Raw genomic sequence first — 16,870 nt, 5'->3', positions numbered from 1 at the left:
GTGAATGTAAACCAAGTTCTTCTTTGAAACCCTGTCTGCTTCTTCCACATTTGTTTTCTCTTGAGCTACTCCTTCCCTTCTTCCCTTCTTCCTTCCTCCCTGCTCCCCATATGCCTCAAAATATGCTCCCAGTAGAGATGCTCATCTTCAGCTTTTTGTGAATTTGAGTCACAGTTATCACTTTAAAAGAACCTTTAAAGTCTTTTTAACATCATCATAACTTGCTTACACTGCTAAAAATATTTTTTATATAAATGAATTAATAAGAGCAAAATGTTTTTGGAGCAGGAAACCATATCCCTTTGCAATCAAATGTAGGTTTCTGGCTTTTCTACCGAAGCACAAATGATTACTGCTTAGCCAAAGAGGCAATATTCATCACAACTAGTTATCTCAAGTAATTATTCATCCCCCTCTCCTCTGCTATTCCACCTATGGCAGAGACAGAACAACTTAGGCCCCTCATTTTCTCTTAGAGGGTATGGATGTCCTTTAGCTCTATTCCTTCCAAATAGGGTTCTATTGGGGTTGCTCATCAGACTGAAAAACAAGCACACTGAAATCTTTCACACACCTTTTATTCAAATTTTACTTTTACCCTGCACGACTTATATAAACAAATCTCAGACTTTTATCTTGCCTCAGCCAAATCCTTTATTGATCACAAATGAATAGCTTAATAGGAAGGTCAGTTTACACTCTGACTTATGCATCACAATACAAAGTCTGATTTGAGAGGAGAAATCTGATTCAATCTTAGCAAGCATCTCAATGCTTACTTTTAAAAATTAATGGTTTCTATCATAAAACTTTAAACAAAACCTGAAGCATCCATAAAGTTATGACACACATTTTATTATGTGGTTCTTGAATCAGTCTCTGAATATTGGTCCCTATGGTAATGTCCATAAATGCTTTGGATATTGGAGGTTTCAGTGGAATGAGTGTGGCTGCCCAAGCTGAGAACTTATATGAAAACAATATTGATTTTGATTATGATTCAGTAATTTAAAATCATAATGTAAGTATTGGAAAGAAGAAGACCTTGGAGATAGTTCTGGTTTATTAGAACCTGTAAGAATATTCTTTCAATAGATCTGAAGGAATTGCCAATCAGTCCTAAGGGTGCTTAGGGTAAGGGAACAAAGGTTCTCGTATCTATTCTTTGGTACAACATTTAATTTCCTGAGGGTAACATTTCTACTACACTGTGGCACCAAAAGTTTACTTTACAATCCCTTAAGCATAAACTCATTATCATACTTTAAATTTGATAATTACATCGGTGACAGTCTCCAGAAATTATGCTTACATCACTGCACCTTTTCCCTCACTTTCATTCTTTCATGAACGAGCATTTATTGAGCACCTGTTGTATGCTAATCGTTATTCTGTGTGCTACAGAGTATAGTCATGAACCACCATAAACAAGGCCTCTGCCTGTGGAGCTTATATTTTATTGAAGGAGTCAGATTATAAGCAATGAATAAGTGACAACTTTAAGGGAGTAAACAATTTTAGAAAAAAAATAAGATAGTGTAATATGGTAGTATAAGGAGCATTTATGGAGAGAGCATTTAGAGAGGATGAAAGACAAGAAAGAACCAACTCTGAAATGTTGTGGGAGAAGAGCATGATGGGTGGAGGCTCAGCTGGTACAATGGCTCTGAGGAGAATGTCTAGGGCAGAGGAGGAAGGTCTGCTATTTGGGAGCCAGTCCACTCTCTTCTTCCTGGTGTATTTGTACTCCATCTGTCAGGACCACTTGCTTGGACTTTTCTGCATCATCATCAGTCTTGTGGTCTCCTTGCTTTCATGCCCTCTTCTTTTCTTATTGCTGCTAAAAGTATCTTCTTATATCAGAATCTTAACCATGTCATCCATCTGTCCTTCACCAAGACTTTGCCTATGGAGTAGTCCAAACCCATCAAGCTTAGCTTGTTACCTCCATCATCTGGCTCTGACTCCTACCTCTTATTCCTTTCCTTCATATGTCCTGTGCTAAAGCCAGGGCATGCATTTTGCCACCCTCATATCTTCACTCAGACCATTGCCAAATAGTCACGTTACATGTTGCCTTCTTAATTCTGTCCAATTATTCAACTCCTGTATATATCTTAACATCTAAGACACTAAGATCTAAGATCAAATCAGCCTTTTCCTCAAAGTCTTCTCTGCTTATTAGAACTCAAACTTATCTCACTTTCCTTTCAAAATCTATAGCAGTTGCTAACTGGATAATTTATTTGTCCTTTAATCAAATTCTGCTTTGCAATACACTTTCTTTCATCATCAAGAATTAGCATTTAATATTTATTCTTATTTCTTGTTTTCATGTTTATTTTTGGTCTCCCCAGTGAGTTGTAAATACTTTGAGAGCAAAACAATGTTTCATGTTTCTTCCTTTCTCCTGCACAGCTGAGGACAGTGCCTGGCACAGTAGGCACTCAATAACTGTGTGTGATTTGATTTGATCTGAACATAACTCTGTGTGACTTAATACACATAGACATTTTTTTTTTTTTGGATGATCTTGTCTCTAATATGAGACTTTCCCTACTTCAACACTCATATAAAAGAGATGAATTCTTCAGATACATCCTTTCAAGAAGAGAAAAATTCTCTCCAACTGTGGAGCAAGTTACTATATGGTATATCACGGGAACACAGGCTCAGGCACAAAGAAACTTTCAACAAATGAGCCACTTTATTAGTTACATGGCACAAAGGGTCCAAAAGAGCAGAGGAAGTAGTTCCATCTTGGCCAGTCTCCTGGGAGGCCAAATTGCTCAGGTCATCATTGGTGGATGGCAGTTTTATAAGCCCACATACCCCACTTCCCATGGGAAAGGAGAGACCTGGTGGTGAAGTATTTATTCACCCCAGGGGCATGCAGTCCTGCCATCGAGAGTTCCTGCCTTGGTAAGCAGCTGGGGCTGCCTGTTCCCAGTTTGTTCAGGCCTTTGCATTAGACCTAATCTCTCCCCTGGGCTGTGGAATGGAAACAGACTGAAACATCTGCTCAAAATAGAAATGGGGTTGGCGGTGACCACTGAGTATGTGTCCAGCAGTATCTATGAACATTTGTCTCAGCTCTATTGACTAAGAAACTTGAAACCTCAGGAGGTGACACTGCATGGGCAAATTAATGATTTTTTGAGTGATGAATGAAATGACATAGAAATAGATGAGATTCCCCAAGGAGAGCTGTCTAGCCAGTATATAATGGGGATAGCAAAGAAAAGGATCCCTTTAAGTAAATATTATATCTCATAAAAATCCTAAGAAACCCAGAACCAATGCTGAGAACCACTGGCAAATGCCAGTTAATGATATAATTTTTCTATAAGGAAGGAAAAGAGAATGCTATAAAATAGAAGTATGATATATTGTATTAGTCAACTAGAGGGGTACTGATGCAAAACACCAGAAATCAGTTGGTTTTTATAAAGGGTATTTATTTGGGGTAGAAGCTTACAGTCATAAGGCCATAAAGCCTAAGTTACTTCCCTCACTAAAGTCTGTTGCCATGTGTTGGAGCAAGATAGCTGCCAACATCTGCAAGGGTTCAGCCTTCCTCTTCCTCCTAAGGCTCTGGTGTCTCAGCTCCTTCTGTTCTCAGTTGTAGGTTAGAGGGTTCATCTTTCTCCCTAGGGCTTGTTTCTCCCTGGGCTCAACTTCTCTACTGTCTCTACAAGGCCAGCTATAAACTACCAGGTGAATGAATGGTTCATCTCTCTTCCGAGGCCCTCTGCTCTATCTAGTGAGCCTTCTCTCTTTCCTCACCTATCTGGCTTCTCTGTGTTCTTCTCTGCGTGTTTACTTCCTGGGGCTCCAGCAACAAAGCTCCAACTCTTTCCTATGCCTTGTAGTTTTCTCTGTGAGTCCAAGCCCAACATACTACTGACATGGCCCAATTAAAGCCCTAATCATAATTTAATCAAGTAAAAGTGAAACCTCTGAATTTAATACAATCAAAGGGTATCACTAGAACAGAGGAACAGACCTGTTTACAAACATAATTAGTATTTCTTTTTGGTATTCATCAATAATATCAAATTGCCACATACATAGAATCATAGGTTTTGACTTTACAGATAATGTAGTGTATCCATTCATTTTAAATAAGTAAGTTGAGCCTGGAAAGGGAGATCCACTCAACCCTAGTATGGAAGCTGTGCTGCTCTCATTGCTGCCACCCACTGGAGAGAGGGGTTTTGTCTATGCATGGTGATATTTCAGGGACTGGTTTCCTTTGCCAGTCTCTTGGCTGGGACCATAACTTCCTAAAGAGCATCCTTACTCCAGGTCATGCATAAATCCTGAGAAAACTGAAGCCCCTCTCCCTAATTAGTTTCCAGGACATAGGCCTGAACTAATTACTGCGGAAATCAGGAAGCCAAATAAACCCTCCATTTCATACTTCTCTTACTCCTGCTCATATCCTGTCTCTTCTCTCAACCTCTCGCTGCTTGGAGCTTCTTCTTCCCAACCCCAAGCCTTTCCTTGAAGCCTCTCATCCATTGTAAACCCCATCATCCTCAACTCCTTCATGACTGTTCTGACCCTCCCAGGTCTTAACAGATGCCTCTCACTGCTTGGAGGACATTTGCAAAACACACATTGCAAATTTACGTTTCCCCTTCTTCATCACCTTTGCCTCTGGGTCTGTGGTGAAGTTAATGTCCTCCTTCTACTCTCTCTAGTGTTCCTTCCAGAAAATCACTGTGAAAATATAAGAGACAAAATCAAGTAATCGTCAATGCCTCTTCACTACTGGTATCTACCATGCTCCTGATAGTTACCCTAATTTATTGAAACCTTTAACTCAGAACTTACCATTCTTTGGCCCATCCGAATCTTGTCCTTACCCCCAGGGTATCTTCAGTACTCCCCTCTCATGCTTTCATCCTGAATTCCATCATTACCCAGGTTGTTTCACCTTAAAACAAATGTGCAATTGTTTAAACAAATACATAGTAAATATACTTATTATTATATATATATGTATACTGATGTGAAAAGTTCACTAATAAATATTATTCATTGAAAAAAAGTCATAATACTATGATCCATTTGTGTAAAAATAAATGACGTCCAGCCATGTGTATATATCTAAATATATAGAAAAAATTTCAGAGGAATAAACACTAAACTGCCAAAAGTGATTACTTTGGGAAAAGGATTGATAATGGGGATGAGGAGATACTTCAATGTTTTATCTGCTACAATTCTGTATTCCCTGAATTGCTTTCAATAAGAATTCATTTATGAATGAGTTGTGCAATTTTTAGATCTGTAAACATGAGGAAAATTTCCACCCTGACCGCAGGCCTCACCCTTCTAGCACTTGCTCAGTTTTCCCTCTTGACCTATATATTTTGACCTCATTGAGAATTACTTCTTAGACTCCTATTTTCTCATTGACTTTCCTCTTTGACTCTCCATCCTATATCCTTTTGCCCATCACTTCAACCATCTTACAGTAATTGTTGCCCTATTTTCCTTTATATCCTTATTACCTAATATATCTACCCAATATTAATTTCAGCCTAGGAGGAATTCGGCTGCCCACTTCCTCCTTTTCTATATCCATACTATTCTTACCACATTCTCCTGGATTTTTCCTTCAATAGACTCTTCTACCTCCACTATAGGTTTTCTTTCTCTACCTGAGCCTACAATTTTGTTGTTCCTCAAGGTTATTACTGAAGCCCTCTTCATTCCTCACTCTGCTTGTCCTTCATAGTAGATCTCATCTACTTTTGTATCTTTAAAAAACAGTTAGATGTTAATAATTCCCAATTCCTTACTTCATCCTATGTCTCTACCAAGTTCCAGATTCAAGTATCTAATCTGTTGCATGTGATTCTCGCACAGAAACCTCCGCCTTAGTGTGGCCAAAGTAGCGTTTTCACTCTTCTCCCCAAACTTGCTCTTCCACTATTTGTATTACTATTTCTTGGTATGGCCCCATCAATTTCTGGTTGCCCAAGCCACAAACCTGTGTGTCATATTTGAGTCCCCCTTTTCCCTTGTTCTTCACATCTATTCATTCACCAATTCTATTAATTATAGCCCCTAATTAACTCAAAATACTATTCTTCTTCTTAGTTTATTATAACTGCCTCCTGTTTAGGCTCTCTCATTTCTGTTTATTTCTCTCTAATGCATTTCTCAACACAGACTAAGAGACTTTTCTGAGGCTCAGATCTGATACTTCTCCAACAAAAATCCCTTAATGATTTCCCTGAGGGGGGAAAAAAAAACTTATAAGGCTAAAAATATCCTTCACAATGTATCTCCATTCATATCCCTCCACTCACTCTTGACTTCCTATGTCCCATCCATAATGAGCGTCTTGAAAAAGATTAAATTTCTTTTCTATGTCCATATATTTACTAACTCTGAAACTTCTGCCTTGATTGCTTTCCAGCCACCCTGCACTGAACAAATTCTACTCACCTTTGTACTCTCAAGTTAGAGGCTGCTTCATCCTTGGGGGGCTAGCGGTAGGTCCAAAAATCCTTATCTATTCTTTCCACAAGGTTCCACAATGTTCTTGTCACTCTGTATGTTAACTACCTTTTTTTCTTTTTTTATTAATAATAGACTTTATTTTGGGGAGCAGTTTTAGGTTTACAGAAAAATTGTGCAGAAAGTACAAATTCCCTTATATTCCCCCCACAGTTTCTCCTGTCTTCAATATCTTGCATTAGTATGGCACAATTTTTTAATTGATGAACCAATATTGAAACACTCTTACTAAATAAAATCCATAGTTTTATTATGGTTCACTTTTGTCCAGGTCCATGTACATCACAGCATCATACAGAATAGTTTCACTACCTAAAAATGTCCTATGCTTGGCCTTTCATTCCCACCCCTAGCCCGTGAACCCCCGGCAACCACTGACCTTTTTTATTTTGTGGTTTGATAGTTCCTTTCTTTTAATCACTCAGTAATATTCCATTGTATGGATGTACCACTGCTTGTTTATCCATTCTCCCATTGGAGGATATCTTGTTTGCTTCCAATTTTTGGTAATTTTAAGTAAAGCTGCTATAAACATTCATATACAGGTTTTGTTTGAACATATGCTTTCAATTCATTTGGTTAAACATCTAGGCATATGATTACTGGAGCATATGGTGAGTCTACATATAACTTTGTAAGAGCTTGGTAAACCGTCTTCCAAAGTGACTGTGTCATTTTGCATTCCCACCAGCAATAAATGAGAGTTCTTGTTGCTCCACATCCTAGCAGTTTGTGCTGTCAGTGCTTTCTATTTTATCCATTTTAAAACTAGTGTAGTGGTATCTCGTTGTTTTAATTTGCAATTCCCTAATAACATTAATGTTGAGCATTTTTTCATTCTTATTTGCCATCTATCTTTTTTAGCAAGGTGTCATTTCAAATGTTTTGCCCGTTTTGCTGATTATTAGAATGATCCAATTTTGATTGACAGGATTTTGACAAGAAAGTCTGATAAGCAATAAAAGAGTGTCAATGGTTTGATAATTGGTAAAATTTCAGGACTTACTGAGCCAATTGTTAAACTAGAGATAGTTTCAAATAAACTTTAGTGAGGTATACTGTATCATGGAAATTAACAAGCACAATAATCAGGATCCTTCCTTCCTTTCTTCCCTCCCTCCCTCCCTCCCTCCCTCCCTCCCTCCCTCCCTTCTTCCTTCCTTCCTTCCTTCCTTCCTTCCTTCCTTCCTTCCTTCCTTCCTTCCTTCCTTCCTTCCTTCTTTCCTTCCTTCCTTCCTTCCTTCCTTTTCTTTCTTTCTTTTCTGGAAAGCTAGTTGTTAAAGATTTACCAAACACAACTGGGCAAAATCTCCTCCAAAACTTGCAATCCAGACTAGAGTCAATGATGGTTATATTCAGTGGACCAGAGAAAAAGCAATTACCTCACTTCTATCCATTTCCTCATTCCTGGTTTGAGGGGATGATCTTCGTTGCCTAGAACTCTAAATTGCCTAATTGCCTCATGGCAAAATACAAGCTAGTCTTCACTAAAGAACCTGGCCATAAGGAGCTAAGGAACAAGAAAAGAGAGTTAACATGAAGTGCAAGATGGTTATGATATCAAGCACCATTTATTTTAGCTGAAAGCTCATAATTTATTAAGAATGAACAAAAAAGGTAAAGTCATCACTTTTCCTCCAGTTAATAATGCTCTCTGCTTCCCCTGTCTCCAAATGCTTTGTGCAATGAAGTTCAGAAGAGAAAAAAATTCCTGATACAGGATTTTCCATCTAGAGGTCTTGTTAAAAGCTTCAAGTTTTTTTCTTAGATTAATCTGAACTTCAAAAGGGTCCACTCTGGTCTCGGTCTCTGTGAGAAGGAATTAAAGCCCTGTGGAGCTAGAAGCCTAGAGTGAAGCTCCTCTTTGTTTTCCCTAAGTCTATTTTCTCTCACAGCAACCCCATGGACAAGCAGTCCATAAAGGAAGGGTAGGAAGAATGGCTTTTGCATTTTATATATACTTTATGGATTTCAGCATCCCATCTTGAGTTCAAGTGGTTATTCTCTCATCAATCTGAAGGATTTGCCACAAAATATTTCTCATTTTCCCTTTCCTTTATTTATAGATCCGGGTGATGATTTCTTGTGGTAGGGATTAGCATTCTCTAGCATTAGTCAAGGTCAAAGAACAAGAGACTTTGTGTGCATCTAAGCCCCTTTAAACATATGTTCACCCCCTGGTACGATGCATTAAAAAAAGATACCTCATTCAGAAGCCACCCGCAGGCTCCTACATTATGTTTGTCTTCTATTAAAGACTAAGCAGCTACATTTTCATTTCAAATTCTGAACAAATGCTTTCAGAATGGCTGAACTCTGGAGCTGTCTGAGATAAGGAAGGTATTAGATGACCTCCCAGAATCCCTCCCTATTCCTTGGCTTTAGGCATTGCGATGGCTTTCCTCTCTGTTAACACACATATGGGTTTGACCCAATGCTGAAGGTCCTCACTGGTGGTCACAGGCTCTCTGCCTGAACCCTTTCCCTTCGCTATGGGTTGCTCTCTGCCTCCCCGCAGCCCAAGTGCTCTTTATTCTTTCCTCCAGTCTCCTGATTTAAGCTTGTTCTCAATAAAATTGCTAATAAATGGTTTATATAGTGTGCATATATGGGAGTGATTGAGACTATATCCATCTTAACAAGATCTAATTAAGGTGGTATAAAATCTATTGAGAGTAAGGATAATGATCATTCAGCAAGATGGACTTCAGAGCCTGGCTGACCTATAGTTAAATTCCTTACAAATTCCTTGTGGGAAAATAGGTAATTTACTTAGAATCTCTAGACTTGCTACCCTATCTCTAAAACTGAGAAAATATTTACTACTTCATAGGATTATTGTGAAAATTAAATTATAAAATCTAGGTAAAGCCCTTTTTCTGACACATGGGAAGTATGCAAAAAATGTTGTAAAAATTGTAGCTGTTGCTCAATTACCTGTGCTTTGGAAGGCTCAGTTCACAAGAAAAATGCAGGATATTGAATTCAGACACAGATGCCTGGAACCTCAACCTCAAACACAAGAAAGTACCCTGGGGCATGCAAGATGTTGCATCAGGAAGAAAGCAAGATACTCTGAGCAAATAGTTAGAACAGAATTGGGAGTCAAAATGAAAACACAGCCCCAGGCTCCTAGCTAATCCCTGATTTTTTTTCATCTCTACCCATTTTAGTTTTCCCACCAGTACAACATCCTCTGATGTTCTTAGGGCTAGTGAATCAACATAAATTAAATATTTGCCATCATGTACTTGTCCATTCTTAGACTCCAACAATTTTGTAAAGCATGCAACTGATTCAATAAATGTTTTTCAGGAAAGAAAAGAAGAAATATTCCACATTGAATATAATCATTCATTACAGGACATCTTGATTCCAGAAATGTTAAAATGTAGAAAACAAGTGTATTTTTCAGAATCAAGGAAATATGGTAATCAATTGAAAATTAGCCTCCCTACCATGAGACCAGTCCTTCCCACCAATTCTCTCTCTCCTTCACTGGTTGTTAAGGTACTGAGATTAGTTTAAAAGACCTGTATGTCACATAGGCTGGTCATGATGTCCAGAAAAGTATTCTGACATAGATCAGAAGCTCAATTTAGGAGATAAGGAAACAAAGACTCAGAGCCAGGATTTGGGCTTGTGGTCCCATGACAGGCAAGTGTTGTGAGTACCAAGAATGGGACTTTTGTTATCATGTGTGAGACAAAGAGCTAGTTTCATACAACCATTCTAGAACCAGCTCAGCCCCTGGACTATGATTAATCTGAGAGAGGATACAGTGCCTACCTAACCAGAGAAGAAGAGTGAGGGTAGTCAGTGTGGTGAGTTCACTACTGGAATAGCTGTGTTTGGTATAAGGACAGAGATCTAGCAGATCTAAATACTGAATAGTTACTTTAGCATGGGTAAAGTAGTCAGGATTAGGCCTTAGAATCCTAGGAATTTCAGAATCACAATTTGGGAAGGGGTTGGTATCCACTCATAGGGCAGCTATATTCATATACTTGCAGGACATGGACCCAGCTGACTTAGGGAGATGAGCAGTAGGATAGTTGGTACCAAAAAGAAGATGTTCCCAGAACTAGGCTTCTGAATTTGTAAATTTAATAAATCAAATACTAATTTTAAAAACTTGGAAGTTCTTTTTAAATGATGCTCCCTATTCATGGTATGAATGAGCATGACTGAGAAGAACAGAATATGAAAATATAGATAATATGTGCTACAGTAGAGCATGTGTGGGGTGCTCTAGGAGCCCAGAGGAGGCAACATGCAGCCCAGAAGCCAGGACAGGGAATCAGGGAAAGCTTCACAAGATGAGTAAACCCCGATCCCTATCTTGAATGATGACTAGAAATTAACCATGGTAATATTCTAAGCAGAGGAAACAAAACAAGAAATGCAAGAGAACATATAGATGTGTGTGTGTGTGTGTGTGTTTGCAAGCATGTGCAAACTCCCCTGGGAATCCCAACTCCGATGTCCCTTCTGAAGTAAAAGCTATCAGTCCTGTAAATTGCCCAGATGTTCTCTGTACTACAGGTTGTGCACATTAAGTCTAACTTCCATCTACAATGTGTTGTTTGTACTATATGTTTTGTACTTTAAGTCTAATTTTCATCTACAGACTCAATAGCCATTTCTCCCTGACAAAGGAATCTCAGGCATTCATTCAGGTGGATGTCATATTTATTTAGTGGAGAGAGGTATAATAGTCCTTTTAGAGTCACCTCCTCTGTACCAGCTAGCCCTGCCCTTAGCTCTGGCAATATTGCAAGTGTCCAAGATAGTACCTGGCTAGGAAGCTGCTTCCTGCTGCAACCAGAGCATCCAGGGCTCACTGACCATGTGGCTTCTCTCCTGCCCTGGCCAGGTTCCAGATTATTTCCCTCTCTGAGACATGCTGCTCATGACATAACTGGGTCATGCCACAACTACAGTGTGGTGCTTCTTGGGACTAAGCCAATTCCATTCCTTCCCCCAGCCCATTCACTGCTCAGTGGATCAGTCAACTGTATGGTAAATGACACAGAACACATCCAAGCAATAGTGATGACAAGGAGTACTCCTTCCAGGGGTCCATGGCCTTCAAGGTAGAAGCATAATGCCCTTTGGTTGCTTTTTTCATGAAATAGTATCTGCCCCTAAGTTGCCTGTGCAAGAAAACAGTTACAACCCCTATAAGTAGGGTTACAAGATAGAATACAGTCCTAGGTATTAGAGACCTGAGTTCTAGCCCCAGAAGTGTGTTGATTAACACTGATTTTGCAGAAGCCACTAGGCTCTGCTCCTGTATTTCCTCCTCAAATACTGATGCAGCCCACTCTTCCTAGGCTGCAAATACTGATGCAGCCTACTCTTCCCAGGACTCAGAGATGGGAGCATTTGAAAAGCTTTAAAGCACTAAATAATGTTGAATGAAGTCAGGAAGTTGTGCATCTAGAGCGTTTATTGAGACTGCTGAGAACAAGCAGGCTCACTTTTGGAGGCAAATGGATCAACTCTAGCTGTCACCTTTTTCATCCATGCAAGATATGTCATATAATTTAGAAGGCAGTCTGGAATCACAGAAGTTAAATTCATTCTACCATATACTCAATATTCATTGAGAGCCTATCATACAAGATGTACTATGCTGTATGTTTTAATTTTAGTGATTTGTCCAAGGTCAGAGAGCTGGTTAGTGTCAGGCTAAACTACCTGCCCACACTCCCAGCTGTGTAATCCATCATTCTATTCCATCACATGTTCTGGAGCCAACCATTTTCAATTGTGCAAATAGCATGGAATTTATCTGCTTTAGGTACACAACTACCACTGTTTCATTGGAAGTTCTATATAAACTATAATAATTTTTCCAGAAATATTTCACTGAAAATCATATCTGGAAAATGCAATTGAATTTCTAAGGAAAAGAAGCAGGAGCAAGGATTGCATCTGGTGCCAACACAATCAACTCATAAATAATTCTGCAATTATTGGCAGTCTTAAATTTGCTGGCTTTCATCCTAAGAGAAAAGAGTGTTAGGCTAGAGTTCCGGCAATATGAACCAAACGATCAACCATCACTCTAGTCTTGATCATTGTGCCCATTACTGGGATCTTCTCTGTAAGCTGTGTCCACCTAGCAGTGGCCCTAATGCATGCATTAAAAAAAAAAAAAGGAAAAGAAATTGGCCTCTTTTCAGAGGGTACAAGATGCTGATTTATCAACTGAAATATAGTTTAATCTGTATAAAAAAGGTGCATTGCAAACTGACTGGGATTAATAGTCTCGGGTTCTAATTCCTTCTGGTGGTCTCATTTAAATAGGCCATCCATCACTGTGACCTCTTCTGATAATAGCCTTACTGTAATATTTAATTTCACATTAATTCCTTTGTAACGTAGCCAATGTTCATTTGCAGAATAATCACTGAGGAATTATCTCTGGTCCCTCATACTCATTCTTACCTATATCCTCATAAATGACAAAATAATTGAAGATGGTTGATTGCCTTATTTGTTACAATGTATTGTTCAAGAATCATGTGTTTTGGGTTAAGAAAGAACATAAAAGGGAACATTAACACAGAATGCTTATCTGGACTAAGGCATAGGACATTCATTTTTTAAGGCTTAAAGTGTGGCTCAGTGGCAATAACTCCATTTAACAGGTCAATTGACACATATTAGTTCATTTCTATTTCTGTTAGGGTCTGTCAAAATCATCTAGGAGACTATTGCTTCTTACCCAGAACTTGGCTGGTCCTGTGGGACATTAGAGATTCTAATCAATTCAGTTCAATTCACTACAATGCAGCAAGTTTATGGAGCATATGTTACATACCCTTTGTAGGTTATGACACTAGTATACAACTGTCATCAAGAGGTAAAAGACAGTTTATGTCATACCTGGGTCATGTCCCAACTATAGCCAATGCTTCTATCCATTTGGCTAGAGATGCAAGCTCTCCTCAGCAAAACACTGAGGAGAAAGAGGCAGACACACATGGAGCAGACGGGAGTATGTATCTGTGATCGCATATATAGTTCTGTGAGCAGTTGGAGAAGCCAGAGATTTCTGTGTTTAGCAAAAATGGAAAAATTAAGATTAAAATTGACCTTCCAGGCAAGAACATCCTAGAAACAGAAGAGACTTTTCTCTCTCCCAGAAAGAGCCCAGGACATTCCTACTGGTGGTAAGCATCTCAGAGGGGTCAGGCAATGGACACCTGAAGTTACCTAACTGCTCTGGATCTGCTAAATGAGTTAATGTGTCTGGTGTTGGAGGCTGGCAGCAGCTGGAAAGATGGTCCCCAGCACCTGACTCAGATACAAGGAATGGGCACCATTGTTCTGCAGTGTGTTATTTTCCCTCTTCCTGTAGCTCTAGCATATTGGGTAATGAACACACAACTGATTATCAGATTATTTTTCTGTTTCATAATTAGAGCTGATATTAAAGATTATGTAATCCAACTATAGATGAGATTGTGCTGACCATAAATGACAAGGAACTTGTTCACAGTTGGAGGTAGAAGAAGGGGGTGGTGACACAGTCCACGTTAGAATATGCATCTCTTGATTCTTGGCCCACTGTACCTCCTTCACACCATGCCTCCATGCTACTTCAACCATTTCTCAGTGGGAGTGGGCATTTGGGTTTGTATCTGTTTAGGAGTGGGCCAGTCAGGCAGCTGCTTGGGAGCCAATTTATATGATGCATTAAATTAAGTTTCTCCTTGCTTTCACTGTTTAAACATTTCAAAAGGATACCAATTACTAGCCTAGATCTCTCAATCTAGCCCTGATACAAAATGATGTAAAGAGAAATTATTCCTTGCAATGCAGGAGCCAAAGATGAAGACTAATGATTACCATGCATCCTACACAGACAAAAAGGAGTATTTACCTGGGTTGGCCAGCCATAGCATGCTATGCTGAGATGCCTAAAAGATCAAGGGAGGAGTCTGGCAAAGTTATGAATTAACTCTTTTTCTTAAATGAGTATTTAACATCTTTTTCTTTCCTCTCATATCTCTCCAAGAGCTCTTCCACATCCTCAGTCTCAGTTAATGACCTTCCTTCATATTTCACTGAAGAACACAGTGAAACAATCAAAGAACCTCTATAAACTCCCAACACCAAGCCTACAAGCCTGCCTACATCTGTGTCCATGTGCTATGCCTTGAAGGAACAATAGCGAACAGTCTAGTTTCTATTTTAGGCCAACTCAGATACGCAAGGACTTAACTCCTGAAATCATCCCTTCTCTCTAATACAGCAACAATGTTTACCCCTCTAGATCATTTCCATCATTAACCCAGTACACTCAATACCACACAATCTTATAAACCTTTTTTGTTGAACGTAAATCCCTCTTCTAATATCTCATTTGTCTTTCCTTTTTATAGAAAAACTTGAAAGAGTTGTCTATACTTCCTGTTTTTATTCCTTTTCTTGATTTTCTTGAACTGTCCTTAGTCTAAATTTCATTCCTACCACTTCGCAGAAATACATGCTGTCAAGGTCACAAAGATCTTTTTTTTTTTTAATGTATTTTTAATTTTTTTAAAGATACTTAGATTACACAATATTTTACACACAAAAATATAAGGGATTCCCATATGTCCTTCTTCCCACACCTCCCACCCTTCCCCACATAAACAACTTATTTCATTAGTGTGGTATATTCATTGCAATTGATGAACACATTTTGGAGAATTGCCACTAACTTGGATTATAGTTACATTGTAGTTTACATTCTCTCCCACTCAATTCAGAATATATAATGGCCTGCATCTGTCATTGCAATGTCATTCAGGACAATTCCAAGTCCCCAAAATGCTCCCACATTATACCTCCTTTTCCTTCTCCCTGCCTTCAGCACCTCCAGTGGCCACTGTCTCCACATCAATGATATAATTTCTTCCATTGCTAGAATCCAAATAAGTCTATAGTAGAATACCAGTAAGTCTACTCTAGTCCATATTTTATTCCCCAACCCTGAGGATTCTGGGATGGTGATGCCCACGCCCCCTCTAATTTAGAGGGGGTTTTGATCCCATATGGCTGATGAATGGGACTGTCTTGCTTGCAGTTGTAGACTCTCTTGCTTTCTTGGTATGGTGACTGTCCATCCTCACCTGCTTTAGTTGTCCTGGGTGAGTCCAATGAACTGGAGAGTAGGTGTTGCAACCCCACTAAGGCTCAGGGCCCAGCTGGCACATGGACAGCCCAAAGATTCAAGTCTTTTGGATGTACACCTACCAACTCCAGCATATAAGTCCAGTAGAAAGGACAGAAGAGGCATGTGGAAAGAAGTCACATCTGAGTCCAACTCTGTCACACTTGGGAGCACAAACTCCAAAGTAGGGCCCCCTGGTGAGGCACCAAACTCCAGAGCTATCTGCCATGACCATAGGACCTGGGTATCTCCAGAACCCTCAGGAGCCCCACTATTTGGAGTAATAACTACTTTGGCAGTCTATGAGATCCTGCTGAGAACTGCATAATCATTACCTTTGGGATGACCTCCCGACTCACTTTGAGGTCTCTTAGCCATTTAAACTGATTTGTCTTTACATTTTCCCCCTTTTATTTAAGGTCTTTTTCCAGTTGCATTGCTAGTTGGTGCCTAGTAATAATTCCTTTGTGCCAGGGAGGCTCATCCCCAGAATCATGTCCTATGCTGGGTGGAAGGTAATGTATTTATAGTATTAGAGAGAGGCCACATTTGAGCAACATGGAAGCTCTTAGAAGGTAATTCGTAGGCACCCTACTGCACTAGGCTAAGTTGCAATTTCAAGAGCAAAGGCTCATAAGCATAATTGTCAATATCAAAGGCCCATCAATGGACCATCCTTCTTCACTAGTTATGGTCCTGCACTTGAGGGACTGTTGCTGTTCCATTAGAGAAGGTGGCAGAGCTCCATAGAATGGGAATTCAATAGTCTTTCAGTTATTGTGTGAATCTCCACCCACTCTGACAATGTCCCATAAATACTTGAATGCATTTATGTGCCTTATATGCAAACATAGGTGAACTTCCTCCCATGTGTCCCCCATCACTGACACCCACACCAATGATCCTCCCCTGCCACAGTTGTAACCCTACTGTGATCCAAAACTTCTTCAAAAGTGAAGCCAAGAATATTGCCAAATACAATTAATAGGAAAATTAATAATAATGATAGGTTTAAACATAAGAAATAAAATGCATAATAATTTAGAAAAACTAAAACTAAAATAAAATTTTAAAAGTTGAGATATTAAAAAATAATGAAAAATATTTTTAAAAAATGTTTCTCATGTTTTGCCTTTCATCACTGAATATCTGTTGTCCTGT

The 16,870-nt window shown here is 39.1% G+C and overlaps 2 long non-coding RNA genes across 2 annotated transcripts in view; one reads left to right on the top strand and one right to left on the bottom strand.

Annotated features, from left to right (window-relative positions):
• The window catches only part of LOC131273681 (uncharacterized), a 60,993-nt gene that overhangs the window by 17,561 nt on the left and 26,562 nt on the right, over positions 1-16,870 (top strand). The window lies entirely within an intron of this gene.
• LOC131273682 (uncharacterized) lies at positions 3,438-4,941 on the bottom strand. Its single transcript, XR_009180960.1, has 2 exons — positions 4,840-4,941; positions 3,438-4,725 (listed from the first exon to the last, which is right to left on the bottom strand). It is a non-coding gene; the product is annotated as an uncharacterized lncRNA (long non-coding RNA).

This window comes from Dasypus novemcinctus, chromosome 16, assembly GCF_030445035.2.
Source record: "Dasypus novemcinctus isolate mDasNov1 chromosome 16, mDasNov1.1.hap2, whole genome shotgun sequence".
Taxonomy (NCBI): domain Eukaryota; kingdom Metazoa; phylum Chordata; class Mammalia; order Cingulata; family Dasypodidae; genus Dasypus; species Dasypus novemcinctus.
The sequence above is the reverse complement of the archived record's forward strand: the minus strand, read 5'-3'. Positions and strand labels throughout refer to the sequence as shown.